The sequence below is a fragment of the Macrobrachium nipponense genome, chromosome 4 (assembly GCF_015104395.2).
Source record: "Macrobrachium nipponense isolate FS-2020 chromosome 4, ASM1510439v2, whole genome shotgun sequence".
Classification (NCBI taxonomy): Eukaryota; Metazoa; Arthropoda; class Malacostraca; order Decapoda; family Palaemonidae; genus Macrobrachium; species Macrobrachium nipponense.
Window position 1 is genome coordinate 47,423,433 of NC_061100.1, and position 22,051 is coordinate 47,445,483.

At 43.5% G+C, this 22,051-nt stretch overlaps 1 pseudogene; it reads right to left on the minus strand.

The window, feature by feature from the left end:
* The window catches only part of LOC135211352 (uncharacterized), a 34,924-nt pseudogene extending 18,789 nt beyond the window's left edge, over positions 1-16,135 (minus strand).
* Between the last annotated feature and the right edge of the window lie 5,916 nt (positions 16,136-22,051).

A 22,051-nucleotide genomic window follows, 5' to 3' on the forward strand; every position in this document is an offset into this window, starting at 1 on the left:
CATAGAAAAAAATAAATTAAAATTTGGCTCACTTCCTTTGCTTGCTTGGGGAAGCGAAGGTTGTGCGCTGGCTTAGAACAGACCCAAAATTGTACCGATCTGATGATTAGCCTACATCATAGAAGACAATCAATGGAAAGTTGGCTCACTTCCATTGCTTGGGGGAACGAAGGTTCGTGCGCTGGCTAGAACAGACCAGAAATTAGTACGATCCTGACGATTAGCCTACTCATAGAAGAAACAATCAAATGAAAAGTTGGCTCACTTCCTTTGCTTGGGGGAGTGAAGGTTGTGCGCTGGCCTAGAACAGATAAGAAATTATACCGATCCTGACGATTAGCCTACTCATAGAAGAAAATAAATGGAATGTTGGCTCACTTCCTTTGCTTGGTGGGGGAGCGCAAGGTTGTACGCTGGCCTAGAAACATACCCAAAAATTATTTCAATAAACCTGACGATTAGCCTACTCATAGAAGAAAATAAATGGAAAGTTGGCTCACTTCCTTTGCTTGGGGGAGCGAAGGTTGTGCGCTGACCTAGAACAGAACCAAAATTGTACTGATCCTGACGATTAGCCTACTCTTAGAAGAAAATAAATGGAAAGTTGGCTCACTACCCTTGCTTGGGGGAAGAGCGAAGGAAGGTTTTGCAACCATCCTGGTCTGACCTCCCTAGAAAAAACAAACCCTCCAAAAAATTTTAACCGGGGGGAGTCATGATGACTTTAGCCTAACTCATTAACCTCATAGAAGGAAAAAAAAATCAATAAATGGAAAAAAAAAAAGTTGGCAATACTTCCTTTGGCCTTTCGGCGCGATTTTGGCGAATGGGGAGAAAATGGGTTGAGAAGGTTAGCGATCGAATAGCCATGAAGGGGTTGGGCGAAGGTTTTGTGCACTGTGACCTATAGAACAGACCCAAAATTTAACCGGCCCGATTCCTGACGATTTAGCCTGAACTCATAGAAGGAAAAAAATCTTTAAAGTTGGTATCCACTTCCTTTGCTTTGGGGAGCGAAGGTTTTGCGCTTGCCTGACCTAGAACAGACAAAATTGTATGATCCTGACGATTAGCCTACTCATAGAAGAAAATAAATGGAAAGTTGGCTCACTACCCTTGCTTGGGGGAGCGAAGGTTTTGCACTGACCTAGAACAAACCCAAAATTTTACCGATCCTGATGATTAGCCTACTCATAGAAGGAAATAAATGGAAAGTTGGCTCACTTCCTTTGCTTGGGCGAGCGAAGGTTGTGCACTGACCTAGAACAGACCCAAAATTTTACCGATCCTGACGATTAGCCTACTCATAGAAGAAAATAAATTTAAAGTTGGCTCACTTCCTTTGCTTGGGGGAGCGAAGGTTTTGCGCTGACCTAGAACAGACCCAAAATTGTACCGACCCTGACGATTAGCCTACTCATAGAAGAAAATAAATGGAAAGTTGGCTCACTACCCTTGCTTGGGAGCGAGGTTTTGCAATGACCTAGAAACAACCAAAATTTTACCGATCCTGATGATTAGCCTACTTTCATAGAAGGAAATAAATGGAAAGTTGGCTCACTTCCTTTGCTTGGGCGAGCGAAGGTTGCACTGAACCTAGAACAGACAAAATTTACCGATCTGACGATTAGCCTACTCATAGAAGAAAATAAATTTAAAGTTGGCTCACTTCCTTTGCTTGGGGGAGCGAAGGTTTTGCGCTGACCTAGAACAGACCCAAAATTGTACCGACCCTGACGATTAGCCTACTCATAGAAGAAAATAAATGGCAAGTTGGCTCACTTCCTTTGCTTGGGGGAGCGAAGATTTTGCGCTGGCTTAGAACAGACCAGAAATTGTACTGATCCTGACGATTAGTGTACTCATAGAAGAAAATAAATGGAATGTTGGCTCACTTCCTTTGCTTAGGGGGGCAAAGGTTTTGCGCTGGCCTAGAACAGACCAGAAATAGTACCGATCCTGACGATTAGCCTACTCATAGAAGAAAATAAATGGAATGTTGGCTCACTTCCTTTGCTTAGGGGGCCGAAGGTTGTGCGCTGGCCTAGAAAAGACCCAAAATTGTACCTAACCTGATAATTAGCCTACTCATAGAAGACAATCAATGGAAAGTTGGCTCTCTTACTTTGCTTGGGGGGTGAAGGTTGTGCGCTGGCTTAGAACATACCAAAAATTGTACCTAACCTGACGATTAGCCTACTCATAGAAGAAAATATATGGCACCTGACGATTAGCCTACTCATAGAAGACAATCAATGGAAAGTTGGCTCCTTTCCTTTGCTTGGGGGAGCAAAGGTTGTGCGCCGGCTTAGAACAGACCCAAAATTGTACCTAACCTGATAATTAGCCTACTCATAGAAGAAGAAAAAAGAAAAATGGAAGTTGGCTCAATTCCTTTGCTTGGGGGAGCAAAGATTGTGCGCTGGCTCCGAACAGACCCAAAATTGTACCTAACCTGATAATTAGCCTACTCATAGAAAAAAATAAATGGAAATTTGGCTCACTTCCTTTGCTTGTGGGAGCAAAGGTTGTGCGCTGGCTTAGAACAGACCCAAAGTTGTACCTAACCTGATAATTAGCCTACTCATAGAAGAAAATAAATGGAAAGTTGGCTCACTTCCTTTGCTTGGAGGAGCAAAGGTTGTGCGCTGGCTGAGAACATACCCAAAATTGTACCTAACCTGATAATTAGCCTACTCATAGAAGAAAAAAAATGGAAAGTTGGCTCACTTCGTTTGCTTGGGGGGGGCGAAGGTTTAGCGCTGGCTTAGAACATACCCAAAATTGTGCCGATTTTGACGATTAGCCTACTCATAGAAGAAAATAAATGGAAAGTTGGCTCACTTCCTTTGCTTGCGGGAGCAAAGGTTGCGCGGGTGGGCTTAGGACAGACCCAAAATGTACCTAACCTGATAATTAGCCTATTCATAGAAAAAAATAAATGGAAAGTTGGCTCACTTCCTTGCTTGGGGAGGGGAACAAAGTTGTTTGCGCTGGCTTAGAAACAGACCCAAAATTGTACCTAACCTGATAATTAGCCTAATCATAGAAGAAAATAAATGAAAGTTGGCTCACTTCCTTTGCTTGGGGGAGCAAAGGTTGTGCACTGGCTGAGAACAGAACCAAAATTGTACCTAACCTGATAATTAGCCTACTCATAGAAGAAAATAAATGGAAAGTTGTCTCCACTGCCTTTGCTGGGGGAGCAAAGTTTTGACGCTGGCTGAGAAACCAGAATCCCAAAAATTGTTACCTAACCTGATAATTAAAGCCTACTCATAGAAGAAAATAAATTTAAAGTTGGCTCACTTCCTTTGCTTGGGCAGGCGAAGGTTGTGTGCTAGCTTAGAACAGACCCAAAATTGTACCTAACCTGACAATTAGCCTACTCATAGAAGAAAATAAATGGAAAGTTGGCTCATTTCCTTTGCTTGGGGGGGGGCAAGTTCAGCTGTGTTGGCTTAGAACAGACCCAAAATTGTACCTAACCTGATAATTAGCCTACTCATAGAAAAAAATAAATGGCGAGTTGACTCACTTCCTTTGCTTTGGAGGGCAAAGGTTGTGCGCTGGCTTAGAACAGACCAAAAATTGTACCTAACCTGATAATTAGCCTACTCATAGAAGAAAATAAATGGAAAGTTGGCTCACTTCCTCTGCTTGGGGGAGCAAAGGTTGTGCGCTGGCTGAGAACAGACCCAAAATTGTACCTAACCTAATAATTAGCCTACTCATAAAAGAAAATAAATGGCGAGTTGGCTCACTTCCTTTGCTTAGGGGGGCGAAGGTTGTGCGCTGGCTTAGAACATACCCAAAATTGTACCAACCCTGATGATTAGCCTACTCATAGACGAAAATAAATGGAAAGTTGGCTCACTTCCTTTGCTTTGGGGGGCGTAGGTTGTGCGCTAGCTTAGAACATACCCAAAATTATACCTAACCTGACGATTAGCCTACTCATAGAAGAAAATAAATGGAAAGTTGGCTCACTTCCTTTGCTTGGGGGGGAAAGGTTGTGCGCTGGCCTAGAACAGACCCAAAATTGTACCTTAACGTCACAAGTAGCCTACTCATAGAAGAAAATAAATTTAAAGTTGGCTCTTTTCCTTTGCTTGGGGGGGGCGAAGGGTGTGTGCTGGCTTAGAACATACCCAAAATTGTACCTAACCTGATGATTAGCCAACTCATAGAAGAAAATAAATTTAAAGTTGGCTCACTTCCTTTGCTTGGGGGGGGGTGAAGGTTGTGTGCTGGCTTAGAACATACCCAAAATTGTACCTAACATGAGGATTAGCCTACTCATAGAAGAAAATAAATGGCAAGTTGGCTCACTTCCTTTGCTTGGGGGCTGAAAGTTGTGCGCTGGCTTAAAACATACCCAAAATTGTACTGAACCTGAGGATTAGCCTACTCATAGAAGAAAATAAATGGAAAGTTGGCTCCTTTCCTTTGCTTGGGGGAGCAAAGGTTGTGCGCTGGCTTAGAATATACCCTTAATTGTACCTAACCTGATGATTAGCCTACTCATAAAGGAAAATAAATGGAAAGTTGGCTCACTTCATTTGCTTGGGGGGGCGAAGGTTGTGCGCTTGCTTAAAACATACCCAAAATTGTACGTAACCTGACGATTAGCCAACTCATAGAAGAAAATCAATGGAAAGTTGTCTCCCTTATTTTGCATTTGGGCGAAAAACAAAGTTTTGGCGCTGGCTCCACAAAAGACCCAAAATTTGTACATGACCTGATGATTAGCCTACTCATAGAAGAAAATAAATGGAAAGTTGGCTTACTTCCTTTGCTTTGGGGGGGTGAAGGTTGTACGCTGGCTTAGAACAGACCCAAAATTGTACCGATCCTGACAATTAGCCTACTCATAGAAGAAAATAAATGGAAAGTTGCCTCACTTCCTTTGCTTTGGGGGCGCAGGTTGTGCGCTGGCTTAGAACAGACCCAAAATTGTACTGATCCTGACGATTAGCCTACTCATAGAAGAAAATAAATGGAAAGTTAGCTCACTTCCTTTGCTTGGGGGGGCGAAGGTTGTGCGTTGGCCTAGAACAGACCCAAAATTGTACCGATCCTGACAATTAGCCTACTCATAGAAGACAATCAATGGAAAGTTGGCTCACTTTCTTTGCTTGGGGGAGCGAAGGTTGTGCGCTGACCTAGACCAGACCCAAAATTGTACCTTAACATCACAAGTAGCCTACTCATAGAAGAAAATAATTTTAAAGTTGGCTCACTTCCTTTGCTGTGGGGGGCGGGGGCGAAGGTTGTGGGCTGGCTTAGAACATACCAAAATTGTACTAACCTGATGATTAGCCAACTCATAGAAGAAAATAAATTTAAAGTTGGCTCACTTCCTTTGCTTTGGGGGGGCGAAGGTTGTGGGCTGGCTTAGAACATACCCAATATTGTACTTAACCTGACGATTAGCCTACTCATAGAAGAAAATAAATGGAAAGTTGGCTTACCTCCTTTTCTTGGGGGGGTGAAGGTTTTGCGCTGACTTAGAACATACCCAAAATTGTACCTAACCTGATGATTAGCCTACTCATAGAAGAAAATAAATGGAAAATTGGCTCACTTCCTTTGCTTGGGGGGGCGAAGGTTGTGCACTAGCTTAGAACATACCCAAAATTATACCTAACCTGAGGATTAGTCTACTCATAGAAGAAAATAAATGGAAAGTTGGCTCACTTCCTTTGCTTATGGGGGCGAAGGTTTTGCTCTGTCTTAGAACATACCCAAAATTGTACCTAACCTGAGGATTAGTCTACTCATAGAAGAAAATAAATGGAAAGTTGGCTCACTTCCTTTGCTTATGGGGGCGAAGGTTGTGCGCTGGCTTAGAATATACCCAAAATTGTACTTACCTGAGGATTAGTCTACTCATAGAAGAAAATAAATGGAAAGTTGGCTCACTTCCTTTGCTTATGGGGGCGAAGGTTGTGCGCTGGCTTAGAATATACCCAAAATTGTACCTAACCTGAGGATTAGTCTACTCATAGAAGAAAATAAATGGAAAGTTAGCTCACTTCCTTTGCTTGGGGGGGCGAAGGTTGTGTGCTGGCTTAGAATATACCCAAAATTGTACCTAACCTGACAATTAGCCTACTCATAGAAGAAAATAAATGGAAAGTTGGCTCATTTCCTTTGCTTGGGGGGGCGAAGGTTGTGTGCTGGCTTAGAACAGACCCAAAATTGTACCGATCCTGATGATTAGCCTACTCATAGAAGAAAATCAATGGAAAGTTGGCTCACTTCCTTTGCTTGGGGGGGTGAAGGTTGTGCGCTGGCTCAGAAAATACCCAAAATTTACCTAACGATGATATTCTACTCATAGAAGAAAATCAAATGAAAAGGGTGGTTCACTTCTTTGCTGGGGGGGGGAAGGTTGTGCGAGGCTCAGAAACATACCCAAAATTGTACCTAACCTGATGATTAGCCCACTCATAGAAGAAAATAAATGGAAAGTTGGCTCACTTCCTTTGCTTATGGGGGCGAAGGTTGTGCGCTGGCTTAGAATATACCCAAAATTGTACTTACTGAGGTATTAGCTACTATAGAAGAAAATAAATGGGAAGTTGGCTCACTTCCTTTGCTTTTAGTGGGGGCGAAGGTTGTGCGCTGGCTTAGAATATACCCAAAATTGTACCTAACCTGAGGATTAGTCTACTCATAGAAGAAAATAAATGGAAAGTTGGCTCACTTCCTTTGCTTGGGGGGGCGAAGGTTGTGTGCTGGCTTAGAATATACCCAAAATTGTACCTAACCTGACAATTAGCCTACTCATAGAAGAAAATAAATGGAAAGTTGGCTCATTTCCTTTGCTTGGGGGGGCGAAGGTTGTGTGCTTGGCTTAGAACAGACCCAAAATGTTTACCGATCCTGATGATAGAATACTCATAGAAGAAAAATCAATGGAAAGTGGCTCACCTTCTTTGTTGGGGGGCGGTTGAAGGTGGTGCGCTGGCTCAGAACATACCCAAAAATTGTACCTAAAACCTGATGATTATTCTACTCATAGAAGAAAATCAATGGAAAGTTGGTTCACTTCCTTTGCTTGGGGGGGTGAAGGTTGTGCGCTGGCTCAGAACATACCCAAAATTGTACCTAACCTGATGATTAGCCCACTCATAGAAGAAAATAAATGGAAAGTTGGCTCACTTCTTTTGCTTGTGGGGGCGAAGGTTGTGTGCTGGCTTAGAACAGACCCAAAATTGTACCTAATCTGATGATTAGGCAATACTATAGAAGAAAAATAAATGGAAAGTTAGCTCACTTCCTTTGCTTGGGGGGGCGAAGGTTGTGCGCCGGCTCAGAACAGACCCAAAATTGTACCTAATCTGACGATTAGGCTACTCATAGAAGAAAATAAATGGAAAGTTAGCTCACTTCCTTTGCTTGTGGGGGCGAAGGTTGTGCGCCGGCTTAGAACAGACCCAGAATTTTATGATCCTGACAATTAGCCTACTTTTATAGAAAGACAATAAATGGAAAGTTGGCTCATTCCTTTGCTTGGGGGGGCAAAGTTTGTGCGCTGGCCTAGAATAGACCAAAAATTCTACCGATCCTGACAATTAGTCTAACTCATAGAAGGACAAATCAATGGAAGGTTGCCTCACTTCTTTGCTTTGTTGGGGGGGCGAAGGTAATGTGCTGGCCTAGAACAGACCACCCAAAATTGTTCTGATCCTTAATACTAGCCTACTCTTACAAGACAATCAATGGAAAGTTGGCACACTTCCTTTGCTTGGAGGGTACGAAGGTTGTGCGCTGGCCTAGAATAAACCCAAAATTGTACCAATCTTGACGATTAGCCTTACTCACATAAGACAATAAATGGAATGTGGCTCAACTTTCTTGCTTGGGGGCCGAAGGTTGTGTGCTGGCTTAGAACAGACCAAAAATTGTACCGATCCTGACGATTAGCCTACTCACAGAAGACAATAAATGGAATGTTGGCTCACTTCCTTTGCTTGGGGGGGCGAAGGTTGCGCGCTGGCCTAGAACAGACCAAAATTGTTCTGATCCTTAATACAGCCTACTCTTACAAGACAATCAATGGAAAGTTTGGCACACTTCCTTTGCTTTGGGGGGTACGAAGGTTGTGCGCTGGCCTAGAAAAAAATAAACCCAAAATTGTACCAATCCTGACGATTAGCCTACTCACAGAAGACAATAAATGGAATGTTGGCTCACTTCCTTTGCTTGGGGGGCGAAGGTTGTGCACTGGCCTAAAACAGACCCAAAATTGTACCTATCCTGAAGACTAGCCTACTCTTACAAGACAATCAATGAAAAGTTGGCCCACTTCCTTTGCTTGGGGGACCAAAGGTTGTGCGCTGACCTAGAATAGACCCAAAATTGTACTGATCATGACAAATAGCCTAGTTTCACAAGCAAGAAATGAAAAGTTGGTCCACTGCTTTTGGTTGGCGGGGTTGGGGGGCTGAAGGTTGTGCGCGACCTTGAATAGACCCAAATTTTGTACCGATCATGTCCAACTAGACTAGTCTCACAAGCCAAGAACTGAAAAGTTGGTCACTGCCTTTGTTTGGGGAGCCAAAGGTTGTGCACTGACCTAAAATAGACCCAAATTGTATTGATCATGACAAGGAGCCTAGTCTCACAAGCAAGAAATGAAAAAGTTTGGTCACTGCCTTTGGTTGGGGGCGAAGTTGTACTCTGACCTAGAATAGACCCAAAATTGTACCGATCATGACAAAGTAGCCTAGTCTAACAAGCCAAGAAATGAAAAATTGGCTCACTGCCTTTGGTTGGGGGGACCAAAGTTTTTGCGTTGACCTAGAGTAAACCCAAAAATTGTATCGATTATGACAAATAGCCTAGTCTCACAAACCAAGAAATGAAAAGTTCGCTCACTGCCTTTGGTTCAGGGCCGAAGGTTCTGCGCTGACCTGAAATAGACCCAAAATTGTACGATCATGACAACTAGCCTAGTCTCACAAGCCAAGAAATGAAAAGTTGGCTCACTGCCTTTGGTTGGGGGGCCAAAGGTTGTGTGCTGACCTAGAATAGACCCAAAATTGTATCGATCATGACAACTAGCCTAGTCTCACAAGCCAAGAAATGAAAAGCTGGCTCACTGCCTTTGGTTGGGGGGCCGAAGGTTGTGTGCTGACCTAGAATAGACCCAAAATTGTATTGAACGACACTAAAAGCCTGAGTCAACAAAACCAAAAGTAAAATGAGTTTGCTCACAAACCAAGAAATGAAAAGTTTGCTACTGCCTTTGTTTGAGGGCCGAACGGTTGTGCGTTGACCTAAAATTAGACCCAAAATTGTACGATCATGACAACTAGCCTAGTCTCAGCCAAGAAATGAAAAGTGTCTTACTGCCTTTGGGTTGGGGGGCCAAAGGTTGTGCGCTGACCTAGATAGACCCATTGTATCGATCATGACACAAACCTAGTCTCACAAGTCATGAAATGAAATGTTGGCTCACTGCCTTTGGTTGCGGGTGGACTGAAGGTTGTTCGCGGCTGACCTAGAATAGACCCAAAATTCGTACGATCGTGACAAGTAGCCTAGTCTCACAAGCCAAGAAATGAAAAGTTGGCTCAGTGCCTTTGGTTGGGCGGCCGAAGGTTGTGTGCTGACCTAGAATAGACCCAAAATTGTATCGATCATGACAACGAGCCTAGTCTTACAAGCCAAGAAATTAAAAAGTTTGCTCACTGCCTTTGGTTGAGGGGCCCAAAGGTTGTGCGCTGACCTAGAATAGACCTAAAATTGTACCGATCACGACAACTAGCCTAGTGTCACAAGCCAAGAAATGAAAAGTTATCTCACTGCCTTTGGTTGGGGGGCCGAAGGTTGTGCGCTGACCTAGAATAGACCCAAAATTGTACCGATCATGACAACTAGCCTAGTCTCACAAGCAAAGAAATGAAAAAGTTTGCTCACTTCCTTTGGTTGGGGGGCGAAAGTTGTGCGCTGACCTAGAATAGACCCAAAATTGTGCTGATCACGGACAAGTATAGACTAGTTCACAAGCCAAGAAAAGAAAAGTTTGCTCATTGCCTTTGGTTTTGGGGGGCGAAAGTTGTTGCGATGACTTAGAATAGACAAAATTGCTACCGAATTAGGAACCCAAAATGGTAACCGATCATGGCAACTAGACTAGTCTCACAAGTCAAGAATAGAAAAGTGGCGGTCACTGCCTTTTGTTGGGGGCCCGAAGGTTGTGCGCTGACCTAGAATAGACCCAAAAATTCCACAGATCATGACAACTATACTTTTTTTTCTTTTTTTTTCATGTGTCTATCCCCCTGTGGTGTTTCGCATGGTAACACTGCGTCCGGGCTTTAAATTACGCTATGTTTAAGTTTTAGGTAATTAAAAGGATATCTGGGTGTACATTTGCAACTGAAAAGTGTTTTTATTAAATTACTGTATGCTAATTACACTGTTAATATTTGAAATAGGATATTATCATTGTTGAATGTAACTATCTAAAGCCCGGGGCGCAGTGTTACCATATGCAAACACCACAGGCGGATGGACAGATGGAAAAAAACAGGGTATATTTTAGTCTCACTAGCCAAGAAATGAAAAGTTGGCTCACTTCCTTTGGTTTGGGGGTGGGCGAAGGTTGTGCGTTGACGTAGAATAGACCCAAAATTGTACCCATTATGGCAACTAGCCTAGTATCACAAGCCAAGAAATGAAAAGTTGGCTCACTGCCTTTGGTTGGGGGCCAAAGGTTGTGTGCTGACCTGAATAGACCCAAAATTGTACTGATCATGACAACTAGACTAGTTCTAACAAGTTAAGAAATGAAAAGCTGCCTCACTGCCTTTGGTTGGGGTTGCAGAAAGTTGTGCCGCGACCTAGAAGAGGACCCAAAAATTGTACTGATCATGACAACTAGACTAGTCTAACAAGTTAAGAAATGAAAAGCTGCCTCACTGCCTTTGGTTGGGGGTGTCAGAAAGAAAAGTTGTGCGCTGACATAGAAGAGACCCAAAAATTGTACTGATCATGACAACTAGCCTAGTCTCCACAAGCCAAGAAATGAAAAGTTGGCTCACTGCTTTTAGTTGGGGGGGTTGGGGGGCCGCAGGTTGTGCTCTGACCTAGAATAAACCCAAAATTGTACTTATCATGACAACTAGACTAGTCTCACAAGCAAGAATAGAAAAGTTAGTTAGCTCACTGCCTTTGGTTTGGGGGCCGAAGGTTGTGCGCTCTCTGCCTTTGGTTGGGATGCCAAAGGTTGTGTGCTGACCTAGAAGAGACCCAAAATTGTACCAAGCATGACATCTAGCCTAGTCTCACGAGCCAATAAATAAAATTTGGTTCACTGCCTTTGGTTGGGGGACCGTAGGTTGTGCACTGACCTAGAATAGGCTCACAATTGTACCGATCATGACACTAGCCCTAGTTCTCACAAGCCAAGAAATAAAAAGTGGTTCACTGCCTTTGATTGAGGGCCGAGGTTATGCGCTGACCTAGAATAGACCCTAAAATTTTACTGATAATGACAAACTAGCATAGTCTCACAAGCCAAGAAATGAAAAAATGGCTCACTGCCTTTGGTTGGGGGCCCGAAGGTTGTGCGCTGACCTAAAATAGACCCAAAGTTGTAAATCATGACAACTAGCCTAGTGTCACAACCCAAGAAATGGAAATTTGGCTCACTACCTTTGGTTGGGGTGCCGAAGGTTGTGCGCTGACCTAAAATATACCCAAAATTTTACCGATCATGACAAACTAGCCTAGTCTCACAAGCCAATTATGAAAAGTTGGCTCACTGCCTTTGGTTGGGGGACCCCGAACCGAAGGTTGTGCGCTGACCTAAAATAGACTAAAATTTGTACAGATGCATGACAAACGTTTTTAGGTAGGCCTAAGTGTCACAAGCCAAGAAATGGGAAATTTGGCTCACTGCCTTTGATTGGGGTGCGAAGTTTGTGCGCCTGACCTAAAATAGACCCAATGTTATATTGATCATGATAATTGGCCTAGTCTCACAAACCAAGAAATGAAAAGTTGGCTCACTGCCTTTGATTGGGGGGCCGAAGATTATGCGCTGACTTAAAAATAGACCAAAAATTGTAACATCATTGGACAAGTAGCCTAGTCTCAAAAGCCAAGAAATGAAAAGTTAACGTTGCTCACTGCCTCTTATTGGGGGGCCGAAGGTTTGTGCGCTGACCTAAAATACACCCGAAATTGTACCAATCATGACAAGTAGCTTAGTCTCAAAAGACAAAAAACTAAAAAGTTGGCTCACTGGGGGGGCCTTTGGGGTTGGGGGCCCGAAGGTTCGTGCTTACCTAAAATAGACCCAAAAATTGTAACCAATCAAGACAACTAGCCTAGTCTCACAAGCCAAGAAATGAAAAGTTTGCTCACTGCCTTTGGTTGGGGGGCCGAAGGTGTGTGCTAACCTAAAATACACACAAAATTGTACCGATCTGACAAGTACTCCAGTCTCACAAGCCAAGAAATGAAAAGCTTGCTCACTGCCTTTGGTTGGGGGCCCGAAAGTTGTGCGCTGACCTAAAATAGACCCAAAATTGTACCGATCATGAAAAGTAGCCTAGTCTCACAAGCCAAGAAAAGAAAAGTTTGCTCACTTCCTTTGGTTGGGGGGCGAAAGTTGTTCACTGACGTTGAATAGACCAAAATTGTACCCATTATGACAACTAGCATAGTCTCACAAGCCAAGAAATGAAAAGTTGGCTCACTGCCTGAAGTAAACCCGGTGTAACCAGAATCAAGGTTTTATTCAGTAAAACAATTCCACCACAGTAGTACACTGCAAATAAAAAAAACACGTTGTTGAACACACATAAACATAAAAAAAACACTTGAAGTTAACTAAGAAGGTACATAAATCACACTCCTTATGAAAGACAGTATGACCAAGAATATACACAAAGCATATAACATACAAAGGGGCATCATAAGTAACATATACAAAGAATCAAGCATTGTACCATAATCTGGCGGAGTTCTACAGCTGTAATACGAGACACGTCAGCAAGGAACCACAAAAGTAAACAAAAGTTATAGACCACTAATATGAAACAGGTTTATTTTACCACATTCTTCCCTTCTCAGTTAAGTTCATTTGGAGTAATCCTGAAGGTACTTTGGAGGTTGCCTCACTCTCTCTGACCTTCGAAGTGGAGGAGGTGAGGCTACCTGTTGAGGGACTGTACGGGATTCCTGAAGAGTGTCTTGCTGAGAAGCATCTGTACTTTCACGGTTGTCACTAGCCATAGGAGCAAGATGTCTTAATGAAACCGTAGTCACCCTACCATCTGGAAGCTTCACATGAGCATACTCGGGGTTTGCCTCTACGATTTCAACCTCATCCACTAAGGGGTCGTTCTTGCTGTATCTTACATGGCGTCTAGGAGAGCAGGCCCTCCTTAGATGAGCCAAGTAGGCAACGATTGGCCGGTGGTGGACCTTCTACTATGCAGGAAAAGGCGCTCATGAGGAGTACAGTTCGTGGAGGTGCACAACAAGGAGCGTATACAATGGAGAGCATCCGGGAGAACAGTTTGCCACTGAGACACATCAAGGTTCCTTGTCTTAAGGGCTAATGTCAGAGTTTTCCATATAATTCCGTTATATTTTTTCAGCCTGACAATTCCCTTTAGGTTATAAGGTGTAGTGCGACTGGTAGCAACACCTTTCTTCATCAGGAAATCCTTCAGCTCTTCAGACATAAAACATGCACTCCTGTCAGTGTGGATGTACGCTGGCATGCCAAACAAAGCAAAAAGTTGCACCAAAACAACTGATGACAGTTCTAGTGGTCATATCTGCACAAGGGAAAACAAACGGGAACCTTGAAAATTCATCCACAACAGTGAGGAGGTATTTGTTTCTAGATTGAGAGGGAACTGGGCCTTTGAAATCTAAGTTCAACCTCTCGAAAGGCTGGGTGCTTTGGTCAGTTGTCTCGAGGATTTGATGAATCGAGGTTTGAGCTCTAAACACACTGGCAAGAGGTGTAATTTTCTCCTGCTTCTACGAGTGGGTAGATTCCGCCCCGGACACAAAAGGCATCATGCGAGATATCCTAGGGTGACATAGGATTTCATGAAGTTCTCGGAGTTTATCAGAAGTAGTGGCACCACAGATGCGGGAGAGAGCATCAGCTGGTATGTTTTCTGTTCCTGGACGGTATACTATGTCATAGTGAAAAACATGAGAGTTCAACTCGCCACCTCGCTATTTTGTCATTCTTTATTTTACTGTTTGATTTAGAGTTAAACATAAACTTTACACTACGTTGGTCAGTGATGAGCTTGAAGTGGTGTCCAATTAAGTAGTGTCTCCACTTCCTCAATGCCTCCACTATGGCATAAGCTTCCTCTTCCACTGAGGAATGTCCTTGTTCACTGCGAGTGAGAGTACGGGAAAAGAAAGCCACTGGGCGATCATTCTGTGTCAGAGTAGCTGCTATCGCATGATCAGAGGCGTCCGTTCCACAGTGAAGAGGGATCAATGGCCGTTTACCACGCACTAGCAATGTCTTTCTTCAAGCTCCCGAGAGCTAGCAGTGCTTCAGTGGACAACAGAAAACCATTGGCTTGTGTGAGAGGCGGATTTTCTCTGAAAATTTAGGTATCCATCTTGCGTAATGTGCAAGCAATCCCATGGTCATGCGAAGAGAAGCTGCATCTTTAGGGGGTGAAAGATTCCACAGTGGTTGCAAGCGTTCCAGATCGGGTTTGATTTCCCCATCCGTTACTGAATACCCAAGTAATTTAATGCATCTGACTTTGAAGTCACACTTGTTGTGGTTTAGAGTGAGATTGTACTCCTCAGCCACCTTCAAAAACCTCCGTAAATTCTGGTCATGCTCCTCCTCTGTCTCACCACACACAGTAACATTGTCAACATAAGCAAAAGTACCACTTACTTTTTCTTTCTTAAGGATTCCATCAAGCACATGTTGAAAAGCTGCTACTCCATTTTTCACTCCAAATGGAATGCGACTGAACTCATAAAGTTTGCCCCCAGCTTCAAATGCAGTACGGTCTCTCTTCTTCTCTTATTGCAACCTGATGGTAAGCACTTTTCAGATCTAAGGTACTGAACACCTTGTACCGTGCAATGTTGTTCACCATCTCGTTGATATTTGGCAGGGGGTAGGCATCAAGCTCAGTGAACCTGTTTATGGTACGAGAGTAATCTATAACCATCCTCCTTTTCTGATTCTCCCCTGATGTCACCAGCACTTGAGCCCTCCAAGGAGAATTACTAGGCCTTATTATTCCTTCCGACATCATATGCTCAGTCTTGGCTTCAATGAACTTCTTGTCACTCAAGGAGTATAATCTTGACTTATTAGCCACTGGTTTACAATCTGGTGTCAGGTTCTTGAAAAGGAAAGGAGGGGTCACCTTAACAACACCTAGTGAACATATCTTCAAGGGAGGTTTTTCTCCTTCAAAATCCATTTCCAGACCAGAATGTTTCCTCAGGAAGTCATGCCCTAGTATCACATCACTACATAAGCTTTGTAACACCTTGAGTTCAACACCGAGATAAGTCTCTCCTTGCAACTCCAAGTCCACGGTGCACAGACCTAAGATGTTTGAGGACAGGGATTCATCAGCCATAGAGACTTTTTCATACTCTGGAGACATAGTTAGTTTGTTTAGGTCCACTACATCATGACGCACAAAGCTGTCTGAACTCCCAGTATCAATAAGGGCACTGACCGAGCTACCATTAAGCTTGAGAGGTGTTATGGATTTTTCAAGACACTTAGGGGAGGCCCCCACTATTGAAGCTAGCATTGCTGCGGAATGTTTTGGGCTAGAAGAACCACTCACCTGTTTCACAGAGCGGCACACCCTAGCATAATGCCCTTGCTTCTTACATTTCAAACACACTGCGTCTTTAGCAGGACACTGAGTCCGGGGATGCCGGTTGTTCCCACAAAAAAAAACATCGAGCACCAGAAGTAGCAGCAGAAACAGACTCACTGTTATTTTCAGCACTAGATGATTCCTCCTCTCGACTCACTGCTGACACAGCAGCATTGACAGGTTCTGCTGAAGAGTAGGAGGCTGAATGCTTCTGGGCCATTTCCAGAGTGCGGACCTGTTCATAAGCAGTATTTAGGTTCAGTGTCCTATTCTCCAACAGACGCTGGCGTATTGCACACAAGACCAAACCATTAATGAAGGCATCCCGAAAATAACTTAGCAAGTGGCTTCAGTGCCTGCAGGAACTGATCCAGGGACTCACCTGAGTTTTGCCTGCGAGTGGCAAGTAAATGTCTGGCAAATATTTCATTCTTTGGTTTCACGTACAAAGATGTCAGAACCTCTTCAGCCTTCTCATAAGTCTCACACTCAGAAATAAAGTCATACACACTAGGAGCCACATAGTTAGTGAGAAGAACCAGTTTGTCAAGCGTAGGGGTAGTCAGCTGCACTGCTTGAACGAAGTTTGTAAATGTCCTCAGCCAGTGTGTCCACTCCTTGGCGGCCTGGGCAGAGTCAGGGTCCACCTCGAACCGGGGAGGGCGTAGAAGCTGTTCCATGGCGATTGAATTGTTTTACTGAATAAATTGAAGTAAACCCGGTGTAACCAGAATCAAGGTTTTATTCAGTAAACAATTCCACTACAGTAGTACACTGCAAATAAAAAAACATGTTGTTGAACACAGACATAAACATAAAAAAACACTTGAGTTAACTAAGAAGGTACATAAATCACACTCCTTATGAAAGACAGTATAACCAAGAATATACACAAAGCATATAACATACAAAGGGGCATCATAAGTAACATATACAAAGAATCAAGCATTGTACCATAATCTGGCGAGTCTACAGCTGTAATACGAGATACGTCAGCAAGGAACCACAAAAGCTATAGACCACTAATATGAAACAGGTTTATTTTTACCACACTGCCTTTGGTTTGGGGCCGAAGGTTGTGCGCTGACCTAAAATACACCCAAAATTGTACCAATCATGACAACTAGCCTAGTCTCACAAGCCAAGAAATGAAAAGTTGGCTCACTGCCAATGGTTGGGGACCAAAGGTTGTGCGCTGACCTAAAACATACCCAGAATTGTACCGATCATGACAAGTAGCCTAGTCTCACAAGCCAAGAAATGAAAAGTTGGCTCACTGCCTTTGGTTAGGGGGCCAAAGTTTGTACGCTGATCTAGACCCAAAATTCTACCGATTATGACAAGTAATCTACTCTTACAAGCCAAGAAATAGAAAGTTGGCTTGTGAGAATAGGCTAGTTGTCATGATCAGTACAATTTTGGGTCTATTTTAGGTCAGCGCACAACCTTTGGCCCCCAAACTAAAGGCAGGTAGCAAACTTTTCATTTCATCGCTTGTGACACTAGGCTAGTTGTCATGATCGGTACAATTTTGGGTCTATTCTAGGTCAGCACACAACCTTCAGCCCGCCAACCAAAGGTAGTGAGCCAACTTTTCAATTCTTGGCTTGTGAGACAAGGCTAGTTGTCACAATCGATACAGCACACAACCAAAGGCAGTGGGCCAACTTTCTATTTCTTGGCTTGTAAGAGTAGATTACTTGTCATAATCGGTAGAATTTTGGGTCTAGATCAGCGTACAAACTTTGGCCCCCTAACCAAAGGCAGTGAGCCAACTTTTCATTTCTTGGCTTGTGAGACTAGGCTACTTGTCATGATCGGTACAATTCTGGGTATATTTTAGGTCAGCGCACAACCTTTGGTCCCCAACCATTGGCAGTGAGCCAACTTTTCATTTCTTGGCTTGTGAGACTAGGCTAGTTGTCATGATTGGTACAATTTTGGGTGTATTTTAGGTCAGCGCACAACCTTCGGCCCCAAACCAAAGACAGTGTGGTAAAAATAAACCTGTTTCATATTAGTGGTCTATAGCTTTTGTGGTTCCTTGCTGACGTATCTCGTATTACAGCTGTAGACTCGCCAGATTATGGTACAATGCTTGATTCTTTGTATATGTTACTTATGATGCCCCTTTGTATGTTATATGCTTTGTGTATATTCTTGGTTATACTGTCTTTCATAAGGAGTGTGATTTATGTACCTTCTTAGTTAACTCAAGTGTTTTTTTATGTTTATGTCTGTGTTCAACAACATGTTTTTTTATTTGCAGTGTACTACTGTAGTGGAATTGTTTACTGAATAAAACCTTGATTCTGGTTACACCGGGTTTACTTCAATTTATTCAGTAAAACAATTCAATCGCCATGGAACAGCTTCTACGCCCTCCCCGGTTCGAGGTGGACCCTGACTCTGCCCAGGCCGCCAAGGAGTGGACACACTGGCTGAGGACATTTACAAACTTCGTTCAAGCAGTGCAGCTGACTACCCCTACGCTTGACAAACTGGTTCTTCTCACTAACTATGTGGCTCCTAGTGTGTATGACTTTATTTCTGAGTGTGAGACTTATGAGAAGGCTGAAGAGGTTCTGACATCTTTGTACGTGAAACCAAAGAATGAAATATTTGCCAGACATTTACTTGCCACTCGCAGGCAAAACTCAGGTGAGTCCCTGGATCAGTTCCTGCAGGCACTGAAGCCACTTGCTAAGTTATTTTCGGGATGCCTTCATTAATGGTTTGGTCTTGTGTGCAATACGCCAGCGTCTGTTGGAGAATAGGACACTGAACCTAAATACTGCTTATGAACAGGTCCGCACTCTGGAAATGGCCCAGAAGCATTCAGCCTCCTACTCTTCAGCAGAACCTGTCAATGCTGCTGTGTCAGCAGTGAGTCGAGAGGAGGAATCATCTAGTGCTGAAAATAACAGTGAGTCTGTTTCTGCTGCTACTTCTGGTGCTCGATGTTTTTTTTTGTGGGAACAAACCGGCATCCCCGGACTCAGTGTCCTGCTAAAGACGCAGTGTGTTTGAAATGTAAGAAGCAAGGGCATTATGCTAGGGTGTGCCGCTCTGTGAAACAGGTGAGTGGTTCTTCTAGCCCAAAACATTCCGCAGCAATGCTAGCTTCAATAGTGGGGGCCTCCCCTAAGTGTCTTGAAAAACATCCATAACACCTCTCAAGCTTAATGGTAGCTCGGTCAGTGCCCTTATTGATACTGGGAGTTCAGACAGCTTTGTGCGTCATGATGTAGTGGACCTAAACAAACTAACTATGTCTCCAGAGTATGAAAAAGTCTCTATGGCTGATGAATCCCTGTCCTCAAACATCTTAGGTCTGTGCACCGTGGACTTGGAGTTGCAAGGAGAGACTTATCTCGGTGTTGAACTCAAGGTGTTACAAAGCTTATGTAGTGATGTGATACTAGGGCATGACTTCCTGAGGAAACATTCTGGTCTGGAAATGGATTTTGAAGGAGAAAAACCTCCCTTGAAGATATGTTCACTAGGTGTTGTTAAGGTGACCCCTCCTTTCCTTTTCAAGAACCTGACACCAGATTGTAAACCAGTGGCTAATAAGTCAAGATTATACTCCTTGAGTGACAAGAAGTTCATTGAAGCCAAGACTGAGCATATGATGTCGGAAGGAATAATAAGGCCTAGTAATTCTCCTTGGAGGGCTCAAGTGCTGGTGACATCAGGGGAGAATCAGAAAAGGAGGATGGTTATAGATTACTCTCGTACCATAAACAGGTTCACTGAGCTTGATGCCTACCCCCTGCCAAATATCAACGAGATGGTGAACAACATTGCACGGTACAAGGTGTTCAGTACCTTAGATCTGAAAAGTGCTTACCATCAGGTTGCAATAAGAGAAGAAGAGAGACCGTACACTGCATTTGAAGCTGGGGGCAAACTTTATGAGTTCAGTCGCATTCCATTTGGAGTGAAAAATGGAGTAGCAGCTTTTCAACATGTGCTTGATGGAATCCTTAAGAAAGAAAAAGTAAGTGGTACTTTTGCTTATGTTGACAATGTTACTGTGTGTGGTGAGACAGAGGAGGAGCATGACCAGAATTTACGGAGGTTTTTGAAGGTGGCTGAGGAGTACAATCTCACTCTAAACCACAACAAGTGTGACTTCAAAGTCAGATGCATTAAATTACTTGGGTATTCAGTAACGGATGGGGAAATCAAACCCGATCTGGAACGCTTGCAACCACTGTGGAATCTTTCACCCCCTAAAGATGCAGCTTCTCTTCGCATGACCATGGGATTGCTTGCACATTACGCAAGATGGATACCTAAATTTTCAGAGAAAATCCGCCCTCTCACACAAGCCAATGGTTTTCTGTTGTCCACTGAAGCACTGCTAGCTCTCGGGAGCTTGAAGAAAGACATTGCTAGTGCGGTGGTAACGGCCATTGATCCCTCTTCACTGTGGAAACGGACGCCTCTGATCATGCGATAGCAGCTACTCTGACACAGAATGATCGCCCAGTGGCTTTCTTTTCCCGTACTCTCACTCGCAGTGAACAAGGACATTCCTCAGTGGAAAAGGAAGCTTATGCCATAGTGGAGGCATTGAGGAAGTGGAGACACTACTTAATTGGACACCACTTCAAGCTCATCACTGACCAACGTAGTGTAAAGTTTATGTTTAACTCTAAATCAAACAGTAAAATAAAGAATGACAAAATAGCGAGGTGGCGAGTTGAACTCTCATGTTTTCACTATGACATAGTATACCGTCCAGGAACAGAAAACATACCAGCTGATGCTCTCTCCCGCATCTGTGGTGCCACTACTTCTGATAAACTCCGAGAACTTCATGAAATCCTATGTCACCCTAGGATATCTCGCATGATGCATTTTGTCCGGGGGCGGAATCTACCCTACTCGGTAGAAGAAGGGAGGAAAATTACCACCTCTTGCCAAGTGTGTTTAGAGCTCAAACCTCGATTCATCAAATCCTCGAGACAACTGACCAAAGCAACCCAGCCTTTCGAGAGGTTGAACTTAGATTTCAAAGGCCCAGTTCCCTCTCAATCTAGAAACAAATACCTCCTCACTGTTGTGGATGAATTTTCAAGGTTCCCGTTTGTTTTCCCTTGTGCAGATATGACCACTAGAACTGTCATCAGTTGTTTGGTGCAACTTTTTGCTTTGTTTGGCATGCCAGCGTACATCCACACTGACAGGAGTGCATGTTTTATGTCTGAAGAGCTGAAGGATTTCCTGATGAAGAAAGGTGTTGCTACCAGTCGCACTACACCTTATAACCCTAAAGGGAATGGTCAGGCTGAAAAATATAACGGAATTATATGGAAAACTCTGACATTAGCCCTTAAGACAAGGAACCTTGATGTGTCTCAGTGGGAAACTGTTCTCCCGGATGCTCTCCATTGTATACGCTCCTTGTTGTGCACCTCCACGAACTGTACTCCTCATGAGCGCCTTTTCCTGCATAGTAGAAGGTCCACCACCGGCCAATCGTTGCCTACTTGGCTCATCTAAGGAGGGCCTGCTCTCCTGAGACGCCATGTAAGATACAGCAAGAACGACCCCTTAGTGGATGAGGTTGAAATCGTAGAGGCAAACCCCGAGTATGCTCATGTGAAGCTTCCAGATGGTAGGGTGACTACGGTTTCATTAAGACATCTTGCTCCTATGGCTAGTGACAACCGTGAAAGTACAGATGCTTCTCAGCAAGACACTCTTCAGGAATCCCGTACAGTCCCTCAACAGGTAGCCTCACCTCCTCCACTTCGAAGGTCAGAGAGAGTGAGGCAACCTCCAAAGTACCTTCAGGATTACTCCAAGTGAACTTAACTGAGAAGGGAAGAATGTGGTAAAAATAAACCTGTTTCATATTAGTGGTCTATAACTTTTGTTTACTTTTGTGGTTCCTTGCTGACGTGTCTCGTATTACAGCTGTAGACTCGCCAGATTATGGTACAATGCTTGATTCTTTGTATATGTTACTTATGATGCCCCTTTGTATGTTATATGCTTTGTGTATATTCTTGGTCATACTGTCTTTCATAAGGAGTGTGATTTATGTACCTTCTTAGTTAACTCAAGTGTTTTTTTATGTTTATGTTTGTGTTCAACAACGTGTTTTTTTATTTGCAGTGTACTACTGTGGTGGAATTGTTTACTGAATAAAACCTTGATTCTGG